Source organism: Anopheles merus, chromosome 2R, assembly GCF_017562075.2.
Source record: "Anopheles merus strain MAF chromosome 2R, AmerM5.1, whole genome shotgun sequence".
Lineage (NCBI taxonomy): Eukaryota > Metazoa > Arthropoda > Insecta > Diptera > Culicidae > Anopheles > Anopheles merus.
The window spans coordinates 10,593,084-10,605,648 of record NC_054082.1 but is presented as its reverse complement, the minus strand read 5'-3'; positions in this window follow the sequence as shown (position 1 = coordinate 10,605,648).

Sequence of the window (12,565 nt, the reverse complement as noted above, 5' to 3'; positions counted from 1 at the left end):
TCCCCTTGCTTTTTCCCCCCTTTTCTCGAGGCGATTCGAGGCACGCGTGCCTTCGATTAGAGTGACGGGGGGATGCTGTGGCAATCGGACCGCGCGCGCTATAAAGCCCCTGTGGGGGACATAGTGGATTGAATATTTATTCGGTAGCGATAATGGTTCTGAGCTGGAACACAGGCCCTTTTCCTGCCATGTTTGGTCCCGGTGGGAAGCAATTTATTGTATTTTCTTTCACTCTCTTCCATTCCGCACTAAAGTGTTGTGTGCAGTGGTAGAAGATGTAAATTATCTGTTCCGCGTGAAACGAAACGCGTTGATTGCGACCGGTGCGTGTGTCTTCGTTCTGGGGTTGAGCGGGAAAACGGTCCAAGTCGATGACGGAGATTCCTGTTGGGGCTAAATATTTGTGCATAATTTATTGTATGCTAATGCAATGCGTGGCAGTCCAGCAGCAGGATACTGGGAGTTTGCCAGAACTTTTGGTGACGAAAGCACGCTTAAAGTGAACGAACGAATGTTTAAAGTGTTGAAATTGGATCGCAATTCTCGCAACTACCATTTGAAGTGATTTAGAAGGGTTTTACTTGAGTTGATTGATTTTGTGTTATTATTATTTTAGGCATTATTAATACTATTTGGAGTGCTATTAATCTTAAGCAACATCACACCATTGAAATCAAAGAAAAATGGAACAATAATGAGCAAATAATCAACCGACATTAAGGGTAGCCTTTCTTTGACCATTTAGACGCATAACTATTAATACAACGGCCGAACGAAGCTGCTGTGCTTTTTTTATTTTGCTCACCAAACAAAAAAAAGGAGGATTTTGCTGCGAGATTTGTAGACGGCTAATGTCCCAGCCAGCAAAGTCGTTTACGGCTCGCTGCCCCATCAGATCTCATTTGCTCGCCGTACCACACGCTGCTCTCGCAAGCCAACCTTCCTCCGCCAGTCGCTCGTTGCGATTAAATCAGGGTCAGGAGGGTTGATATTATACCCCTCCCCCCTTCTCCCCTCTCCCCTACCTTTGTGGCCACCCAGAACTGCCCCCGGAGCTCGGTCAAGCGTTGCTCGGGGACATCCTCAATTTGTCGCTCGAATATTTCTTTATTTCACCGTGGGGCGACACCTTTTACTAGCCGCGCGTGATAGTTTCCGCTGTACCGGTTCGCGTGAGGAGGTGGAAAGACACGACACGACAATGCGTCCGTCCGTGTCGGATGCGATCCGTTTTCCTCCAACACGCTTGGTTTACCCGTCAGCATCGAAATTGGTTCACCCATCTTTTGCGTATGCATCGCACGTACACCGACGCATCGACTGCAAGTCCGCTCTAAAACTGTATTATCGTTTGCGTTCGTGAGTACAGGACCGGCGGGAAGGGAAGTTGGGAATTCAAACCCCTTAAAACCCACAAAATAAAACACACACGAAAAGAGAATATTATCCACACGAGTTCGTTTATTTGGCCACTCTTTTATGTGTTCCCTTCGTGCTTCGAGCATCGGAGTACATTAATAATTCCGCCCGAACCATCCACCGGCCAGTGAATCAGCTGCAAGTTATAAATGACAAACGCACCGGGGACACCTCTAGTTTATGATCGATGCCACAAATATGCCTTCCATCCTCGTTTCATCCCTCTCTTTTCATCTCTTCTCGCAAGGACGCGAAAGAACGAAAACTGCGAATGAAAGTGTGGCGCAAAGCAGAGGCGCCCGCAGGAGGCAACGATCGAATCGGAAAGCGGAAGATAAACAAACCGTCGTACCGGTTCCTTCCTTCCTTCGATCACCCTGTCGACCGTTTCGAAACGGTCCCCGGGCCGGGCGTGATCTGCATCCCCGCGTTCGCCATGGGTTAGGTTTCGCGCTGTGTCCGACGGTGCGCTTTGGGTTGGGTTCGTCTTTTACGACGCTTCACGTTTCATTGCCACGGACATGGTGCGTGCGTGCGTGCGTGCTTTACGATGGGGCGGCAATTTCGGTCAGCCGAACATTGACGTAATCCGTGCGGCTGACCGGAGGCTTGCGAGGGCAGGAAGCTGATTTCGCGGCACGCTACACGCAGGTGGTGGTAACCTTTCATATTGCACGGTGTGCTGGCTTTTTTGCGTTGTAGTGCCGGAACAATGGTTTCAGAGTTTTGAAAAGCATCGCCTAAAAAAACGGTTCATTTATGTTGGAAACATATTTTTTAATATTATTTTCTTCTTTTAAACTACTAGTAAATTTCCTCTCTTCATGGAAAGCAGAACTTTTCCTTTAGCAATAAGAGTTATGACAAGTGTTGATTTACCTATTTAATTGTATGTCTCCTTGAGTTTATAGTTGGTTCATATGTTGCATTAACAAAAAAAAAAGCAGTTTAGAGTCCATTTAAAACCAACAGTTTTTGTTGTAACTGGAAAATACTTTGTATCTGAGTTTCTGGCAATGTTTAGCGGTGAATCATCATAGATCAGAGAAAGAAAGCGTGGGAATTCTGACAATAACGATAAAATACTCAAGAATAGAACTTTTTCAGGTACCCTCGTATTACCAGTCCAAAGAAAATCGCCTAAAAATAAGACAAAGAATGAATGAATAATTGTTAACCTTTTTAGTTAGTGTGCTAGATTCCAACATTTGCCTTAGTGTTACATATTTTCCCCCGTTTCTCAAATATTTTACATCAATTAATTATATTTCTCACTCAGATAGCCTTAATTGGGATTATGGTTGTATCAACAGCAAACAAACATAGTTCTTGTACCAAGTGAATTTAAAATAATAATTGAAAAACTATCAGCGTAATCAGTTTCCATTGCGTTCTATCACTCTGAATGCGCAATTGTGCACTTAAGGGTTAACGAATGAACACCGATTAAAACCGTTTCACGGGATCATCCCCTTTACCGCGTGCTGCGTGCGCTTCAAAATGCGGCACCAAATTTTCGTTTTATTTTCATGTTCTGTTTTTGTTTTCGAAAGAATTTTTTTGCGGCATCTCTGCATGTGTGTATGCCAATTGCTAGTACATATCGCGTTTCCATATGTTACCATTACTGCCGCCCCAATCATTTGCAGCAAATCGATCCAAGAATTCGTAGATAAGATCGTCCCCCGCCTGCTGATGGGGGAGTTAAATTTCAATGGGCGGTCAAAAAAAAAAAAAACACCTACCAACCAATCTGTAACAATCGCGTTTGGCTAAACATTCGACCGTTGGTCGGGCTACAAGCGTATAAGATGGTAACAGTGCGCGCCAGTGTCAGGGCGGAAATACGATACCAGACGCGATGGGTGCGCTTGGTGGAAAATCATGCACCCAGTCGGTGGGTGTGATCGGTGCAAGAGTGGACCAGGCGGTGGGATTGCTGATGAGAAATGTTTTATCTTTCGAAAGAAATAAAAGTTAATGATCTATCTCGCACGGTCACGGCCATTTGGCAGTTGCTATCGGTTTCCGATTTGCGACGAAGACACTGTTGTTGTTGTTCTTGGCTGAGTGAGTGACGGTGGGCAGCACTGCTGCCAGCGATGAGCCAGCCTGCTGCCCCACGTGACGTATGTGCTTGTTGTTGCGGTTTGAAAGCTAGCCCACGGGTTTTGGAGGGCGAAAAGTTTTACATGACATATTGACGCACCGTTAAGCCAAATGGTAGGTGCAACCGACGCCCCAACCGGAGTACAGAGTTGGTCCGAGTTGGACCGCATTTTCCACACCATGGTTAATATGATAAATGAGCGCCTGTGAAAAGTGAACCATGCTGTAAGAGCAGTATCTGTGTGTGAGGGGGGGGGGGGCGGATTGGTTTGCGCAAGGACTTTTGTCTTCGCCCTGGCAAGCGACCGCCTCCTCTCGAGGAACTCGAACTTTCGAACATTTTCCCGCTGACCGTTGCAACCGGGGTAAGGGGGACCAGAAGTGGGGCCAGGGATGCGTACGACCCGACCCGGTCATCCGATTTGCAATGTGAAGAAAACGATGTAGCCGAGAGCTGAACCGATACGGGTTGCAAATTGCGAAATGTGCTGCGGAGGTGGCAGTGGGAGAAAACAAAACGAAAAAACCGACGCACACCGACGCACACAAATTCATGCTTTTCCAGTTCATTTAACGCATCGCAGGAAAAGGCACGCTTGTTCGTGGCTGAATTTTCGATGCTAAAGACGAGCTTGTTGCTCGTACTGCTGCTGCTGCTACTACTGCTGCTGCCGGGTGGACTCCAACTTTTGGGTTTCCTTTGCTCTTATTCCGGGGCCTCGGGTACACAGCTCGTGAACATAATTTTAACCATTCCGTTTTATCGCCCCCGCTTCATGGAGCGGAATGTGCCATGTGCCGGAGCGCGTTGTGCCAGTGTTTTTAAATTATGTTTATTAGCATTTTGGGACAATTTTTCTCATGGGCACTGTTACAAACTGGCACCGGTCGCACAAATGATTGATCCAAGTGCGTTGATGAATGCTTAAGATATGGGCGAGCCGGTAAGCTTTTTGGCCAGTCCATTGTACGTTCAACAACTTTTATTTCACGATTCATTGCAATTCCGAATCTTGCTGTATAGAATGTGCTCTTTCTTCATAGTTTTTTTTTGTTAGCTCGTCAAGTATCCATACAACTTACGCTGGGCGAAAAATTGAGCAATAGGTATTTATTTCTTCATTTCACACTTCAAAATATTGCGCACCTTCTTCACCCATGCAAACGGAAAAGGATAATCTGGCACCATTTTCAAAGAGTAAATCATCCGGACTCGAACGCATCGAAAGGGCAAATCATTTTCTTCTCCGCTTTGAAAAGTATCGTCCCATTGAGAGGGACTTTCGCTTGGCACAATGCCGTTCCAACCATTCACACGAAACCAGCTGCAGACGTAGTAGTGTTTGAAGTTCGCCTGCAATGCAAGTTTCTTTAGCAGTCGAGGGAAGGAAAAATTGCTGCCACCTTTTCACCTGACACGTTCAAATCGTACCGAACAGGTAAACCATGCATCCAACTGCTCCCCCGTCCCGGCACGTCGGAAGCAAAAAGGTGAATGTGCATCGATAAAGGTTGAAAGCTCGACGCTGCGCTTTTGACCCTTACACCCTAACGGAAGGTGGTGGTGGTGGTGATGTGTGGACATGCATAGAACAGTGCACAGCTCGTCAGCGTTAAAGGCGGGATAGAATGAACATGTACGGTGGGGAGAGATTGGAATGCGTGAGTTGAGTTTGCGCTCGAGTTTGAGTGCCAAAGCTTCAAGTGGTCGTGTTGATGGGCGAGGACAAATGGGCGTTAGGGTGAGCGTTTGAGACCTGGATCTTTGACAGCTGCCCTCACAATAGTGAGCGTTTAAAGCATTTGCTACACACGGAAGACATCGAGGTTACACCTCATACTTCCAACACGTGTTCCAAGCTGTACGCCTTTGGCAAGTTCAAACAAAGAGACGTTCTGAGTGACACTGCTGTTTCGAGCATTAAAAAAAAACCCAACTCGCCATCAGTACGGCGGGTGACATATTGCACTAAAGGGCGCCACACCAAATTCCAGCTCCAACTCCAAACGTTGCGACCTCACAACGATCCTCCCCGAAACAAAGCCATTTTGACGAAACGGTTCACCAGCAAGCTCGAAGCAACAAAAAAAAGTCTGAATTTGGATCGCAAACAGGCTACCACATGTGTGATTCCTGCTTCGGTCGCAAGAGTTATGCTTTTAGAATAGCTAATAACGATCGTAAATTATGGCACCAGCAACAACAGCAGTAGCCTTGAACGCGAACCAACCAGCCTGCCCCACCAGGCTTGTGGGCGGCGAGTTCCTTTTCCGAAAGGTGTTCCGGTGGCGTGGAGGGTGTCCAATTAAAGGGGCAGCATATGTTCGGGTTCGGATTGCACAACACGTGCAGCATAGCGCTGTAAGCCGTGTTGCATCGTGCTGGTTCGTTTCTAGTTTTCGTCTTTCGTCACACCACATGGGCAAGATTCGTGGGTTGATTTAATAATTGTACATTCAGCTCGCGGGCTCTAGCGACGGGCGGGTTGTACGGGTTGCCGAACGCTAGGAGTGTAGAGTGAATTTAGAAATATCAAACCCAACATTGCGATAGTTGAGTGGGCAAAAGCTGTGAAGATCTGTGGTTGGACATGGAAGCTTAAACACCTTCATGCTAGAATGTAGCGGGATTTTTCGATGTAATTTTATTATTATTTGATTTTAAACTTTTTGCTTAAAAAGAGAGCTTCTTCATGCTCAAAGCCAATTAAATCGCGACATCGCGCCCCTACTGTACTTTGAATGTTTGATCAAACATTCGAATTAGTTTGTGGTGTGATTAAGAACGATACGCAACTTGAGGAAGCAAATCCATCGCGACAAAATGTCATTGGCAACGGGGAATGTCGCCCGGCATAGGGGTCACGAGCTGGCGAGTCAATCTGTCGATGCGGACGGGTACGTGGCTTGCAAATTGGTTGCAGTCACGTCTGCACGAAGGTGACATTCCGCGTCCGCGTGCGGTGAATCTATTTCCCTCCACAGCGAGATCGATTGAATTCAATCAAACGCTCCGTCCGACCACTCTCAGGGATTTACTTTCTTTTCATCCACGAATCCCACAATCCTTTCGCCCAATTACCGCCGTCCCGGATCATCCATCACCATCACAAGTCAGCAGCAAAAGCAGTAGACGTATAGTAGCGCTGTTGATTGGTATTAGCTAGCGGGGGTTTTTTTTTTGTACCACTGCATACTGCCATCCCCATTCTAGCAAGCAAGTAAAGAAGAGTTCTTCAAATCCTCCAGTTAACCATCATCAATTTGTACAGTACACGGATGTACTACCAGAACCCACGCATAGACACACACACACAGACACTCAATGAGCAGCAAAAAGGAGTCCATGTAGCAGGATGTTGTTTGATCCCTTCATGCAACCCTTCTTACCTTCATCATAATCATCTTACCTTCTTAACATCTCCACCAGGGGATGATCCTCATTGGGGAAGATGAAATTCTAGTCACGTCTACGGCTAAGCACACCGGAAATGGATATTTGGGGACATTTTGGGGGGAGAGTTGACACAATTCACGTAACGCCGGCGTGCCGTTTGGCGAATGTTTTTAGCTCGGTGCGTGCACTGATTTAGCAAATGGTGCGAAATGAAGCCCACCCAGCCCAGCCCAGTCATCCCAGCCGCTGCCATTTGCGGTAGGTTAGGAAGCGGTGTCCCTTATCTCGTGGCTGGGAAACCATTTTACGACGCATACTTTTTTAAGACAGTGCGCGAGAGTGCGAAATGTGCAAACACCAAAACCAAGCGTGTGGAGCGAATTTATGCCCAAATTTTGAAACAATTTCACCGGTGCCAGATTTTTACGACATGCGTTATGTGTTGTGCTGTGTTGTGCATGGCTGTGAAGAAGTTAGCATTCGTAAAGGACATTAATAGTCAAATTATTGGCTTGGTACATCGTAAAATGCGAAGGCGTACAGGGAGCAGGCAATCAATTTTTGAGGATCTGTTTTTATTTGCCTTTGGAGTGCGTAAGCAGTACGGAGAACATTATTTTTTTATGATTTGTACATTGGAGTCAGCATGTTTCAGCCAATTTGTGGAGTGCAAAGCTACTTGCGAAGAAATTAAAGTGAATGAACCGCTTTCGTTAGCCGCTTATGCCACACAAAGGGCCAAGAATCAATCCCAACGTGCGATGAAATAGAATAGAAAAGAAACAGATCCCCCATTGTGGTACTGCTGGTTTTAAGAAGTAACAAATCCCTTACGGATTAATAATCGATTCGATTTCGAACAATCAAACTGGTGTCCCATTTTGTGCCCGATGCTGTTGGTCGGTTGGCCCGCTTTGAAATTGTTTATCGCCCGGCAGAAACAGCACAGTTGTTGAACGCTTCACCGCGGTGAACGCTTTGGGTGAATGGCGAGAACCGGGAAAACGATGGAAAATAAAGCTGACAATGGGGGAATGGGGCTTTCGCCGGTATGAACCGTCCTTCCCCCAGTGCCTGATCGTGAGTGGTTTATTGTCCTGGTAATAACTTCCTCCGGTGGGGCCCTGAGCATCATGCCAGGCTGTTGTTGCTGCTGCTGCTCCATTGGCATCAGTTTATCTGTGGTCGTTTTTCATTCGCATCTGTTGCGCGTACGGCAAGCGCCCGCATCACTGTTTCAAATCGGTTCAACGGGCAACTTGTTTTAGTCCTGTTCCACCTATCGCTCTTTCTATCTTATGAGAAGCTTGCCGATGCCGGTGGTAGTATTGCTGCTAGTAAATGGCAACTTTCGCACAACTGTCCAATGTGGAGAAACGTTTTGCACACAACACAACTTCGGTATGATATGCTGTGGCATCTCCCATTGCCTTAGTCGTTTCAGTCGTTTTCCCTAACGTCTAAAGTCCGATGGATTTGTAGGGCGGATAATTCCCGTTTGCAGCATTTTTAAACAGCTCGACAGTTCAGGCTTCGTTATCAGTCTGTAGAGTTGTACCGAGCTCGTGTCCGCTGAGTTCAGCACCCTTGCCGGGAGTTGTTTGAGTTCCCCGTTGGCTCAAGCCATGTTGGTAGGTAGGTGGCGTGATGCACTATGCGCTGGTGCATTCTTTTTCGACACTGGAAATCACTGGAAAGGAAAACGCAGCGGACGATGGACACTTTGGGGGTGAAACGGCAAACACACACACACACACAGACACTTGGAGCGTAAAAGTTTGTCCTAGCTTCCTTGGCCGTCCTCGTCGGCGAGTGTGTGTTTCCCAAAGCAAAACGATCAACTACGGGGTGCTGCGCTGTGTTCGCTGACCTAGCCCCCATTACGATCCCGAAGGGTGTTTTATGTTATCAGCTGCTGAAGAAGGAATGATTTGTTTTTTTCCACACCTCACCACCCTTTTCCCTTCCATCCGCTCGCTGCTGCCAGAATCGTCCGACAAGGGTGGAGGGCGAAATTAAAAAACTTTTCGCTCAGTTTTAGTAGCTTTTGTGCTTGCTCCGATGCTGCTCCATCTTCGTCTCTTTGGTTTGTTTCTTTAGCACGTGTTTTTTGTGTTTGTTGGGTTGTTGTTTTTTCTTCACTTTCTTCTCGTTAATGTCCCTTTGCTTGGGGTTTTGCACATTTTCTAGCCGTTCAAGAAAAAGAGCTTTTGTACGGTGCTTAAGTGCAAGCGCTGTGATCGAAGTCGATTGATTAGCTGTTAGCTACTGGTCTGTGATGGTGTGTAGGAAGGATCTGTATTCTCTGTACAAGTGCTTTTTTGCTCTTTTTCTTCGAGCTGCTGTTATTCGTGACAACTTCACTTAATAATTAAAACATTACTGATCGTTAAACCTTGAATTGATTTAATATTGAAGTAACAACTTTTTTACTATATTTGTTACTTAAGAAGGACTGAATCATTTCGCCAACTACCAAACGACTCAACGTCAGTCTAAGTGTTCCAAAAATAAATATTCTTACCATTCCTTCTTCAGTCCTGTTTTGGGCTTGCGAAAAAATCGCAAAAAAATCAATTCCAATTTTTCAACAAGTGATAAAATGCACGTTCAAACTCACACGATTCATCTGACTACTAGGGCGACACACAATGTCAGAGCCCCGTTTAAAGGCAAAACCATTTTCGTTTCGTGGAATTGAGAGCACGCGTAATGGGCAGGATTTTATGACAGATCGAAATTGATTCGTACTCATTCGTGTGTCCCTCCCACTGCCACCCAACCGTTACGATCCTGTCAGCAAACAGCCAATCGAAGCAATACGGCGTGCAATACGCCGCATCTCGTCACCGTGTGTGTTCTGCCATTTCTTTGGGGTGGATGGCAAATTCCTGGGATGTGTCAATTTGTTTCGCATTACTTCGTTTCGGCCACCGTGATGCAAATGAACATTGTGTCGGGGTGGGAGGCACCATTCGTCATACGTGCGCACCCGTCGAGTTTGGTAGCATTCCGTTGGCGTGACCCTGAAAATGACCCTTAATGGTCGTTTAAACGTCTACTAGCTTTACCACACTTTGCAAGCGCAAGAACGCATATGTCTCGTCTCGACTGTTTCTTGTATTATTTTTGTCTTGGTCTTGCTGTAAAGTTCACCCATAACATCGGCAGAACGAGCAATAGCGGTGCTTTTTTATCTGCTGCTGAATGAATTTTATTGTTTCCGCTGCGCGTGAAACGAAGCGCAGGGAAACGAAGCTGGGTTGGCATCCGTGTCCGCTGCAAAACGGTGTCCCATTTGCCGCACGAAGCGTTTACTGCAATTTGAAGTACAGCATCGTCAAGACAATCCAGGAAGCTGGCAGGGGACGGGGGTGTCCTTTTCCGACGGAGGAAAAAGATGAAATGTAAATACACTTTCAGCTGCAATGGTGGAAGTGATGTAGTCTTGGGAAGATTTTTTACGTGTGTGTGCGTCCTTTTTTGCACGACTCCTTTTGAGAAGATGAGGTTTTTTGAGTTTGAAACGATGACTTTGTCTTGAGGAATGTGTTTTTTTGTTGCTGTTGTTGTTTTAGTTCCACATTGTGCATACGGCAGGGACAAGATTTATCGCGTCTGACAGTGGTTGATGAAAAATTGACCTTAAAGCGTTTCGTGTTCGGTTGAAAATATCTCTTCATTATCCCCTGGCCGGCGTACGCCTTTTCCGTTCTCAATCATTTCTGGAAGGGCAAGAAAACGATGGCACAGCGATGTGTTAAATGGACAAATTTCACGAACGTGTCAGGTGACGTCTGGCTGCATCTTCGCGGACCGAGTGCACAAAACTGGATGCCAGGCTGGGTTACAGAGCAGGTTTTTGGGTGTGCATATATGCACCGTAGCGTAGCTTTTGTTGAGATCATTTATCTGAGCCTTGTGTCACCTCATTTGTCGCTGCTGGTGGTAGCGCGCTGGAATATAAATTGCCAGCGACGAACGTTGTAACAAATTTAGACAAGCGGGAAATAGAGATTCCTTACCACCGTGTCCTGGTTGAGTGAGGAGAGAAAAGCAAATTCCACCGCTGCGGTTGTAAACCATTGGAAGAAGTGTGACTGTACCCGGAATTTCAGTTCATTAGTGATAAAAATGCTTCAAATTCCTAAGAATCTTGTGCAGTACGATTTTTTTTAATTTGTATGATGAAGTATCGCAAATCCAAGAACAGAATCAATTGTGCCCTATTTTCCAGAATTTGAACTGTGGAAATCAAATTTCAAAGGCAAAATTCGTTTTTAGGGGATTTTGCTTTCATCTGAATCTTCCTTTTTGGAATAACGACCTACTAAACCCTGTAGGCCTCATTTATCATAAGGATATTATTTATAAAAATGAATTGGCAATCGAACTGATAATAGTTTACGAAAAGAATTTGATGTAGTTTGCAATACCCTACTGCTAGAATTCTTTCTGTAGTTTCCAATTTGTTTATGTGCCTTACTTTAACTTCACCATCTCAAGATGAAATATTAATAGAATGCTAGATCAATGATCTTCGTCTGGACGATTTATGGCAATTTTATTACCTCCAGTGTGTGTGTGTGGGAACCACTCAACTAATTTGATTGGTGTCTTATTCGAGGAAGCTTAAAATAGCTGCCCCAATTGAATTGGCAGTCTACCCGCCAGCATAGGTCAATTAGCCTACCCAGCTTACCTTTTTTCCACTCAATTGCTCGCTTATAGGAATATTTTTTACATCACCAATTATTTTCAATACAATTCAGCTCGAATGTCTGCAAAATACTGTTCCTAATACGTCAAGCAATAGGAACGTCTCGAGCGTCATTTGGCATCTGTTATCTGTTGCCTACTGCCTGCGAACACCTGTTGCTGTTTGCCCATATCCGCACCCACACGGCAGCTTCTGTGCATCCTGCCCTGTGTGCACTTGCTTCGACTTTTGAACGCTTCATTTGAAACCAAAATTGCTCAAGAGCCTTATTTGCCAACGGGCTTATCTGCTGTTGCTTTTGCTGCATGATGAAGCTGCTCTGCCGTGTGCCACAAAATTTGGGCCCTTGTTGCGACACTGCGTTGTGGCTTACGGGGGAGAGGTGGCCTGTTTTGCGCCCTGTCCCACCTTGGACGCCCTTGGACTGATTCGAGCCGGTGTTGTGCAAATACACACACACACACACGTGCCCTAGATCAATGGGCATCGGTGAAGCGCTATCGTGTATCGTGTGCTGGAAAATTGCGTTGCGAAACGTGTAGGTGTTTGCTTGGTCGCTTTGTGTGAGGATGCTTTCTTTCATGTTCTGGCCTCGTTCTGGCACATGACGTCAGCGGAGCCCCGAATCCCGACGTAATGGAACCATTCACCTTTCTTCCAAAATTCCTAAAACAGTGCCCACCCAACGGCAGTGCCTCCGTGCCTGGAGGGATCTTTAGCAATGAAGATGAACGATTCCTTGGGGTTGTTTGGTTGGCTGTTGATGCTGTGCTGTGGATTAGGCGCACGGCGTCGAGTTAGCGTGGGTCGAGCACCCGCAGTGGTTGCATACCCTATTCATGACCCATGTCAGGGGGTGACGACGACGACGACGACGACGACGAGGGGTACAATCTAATAATGGGCGATGGAGTTAACAA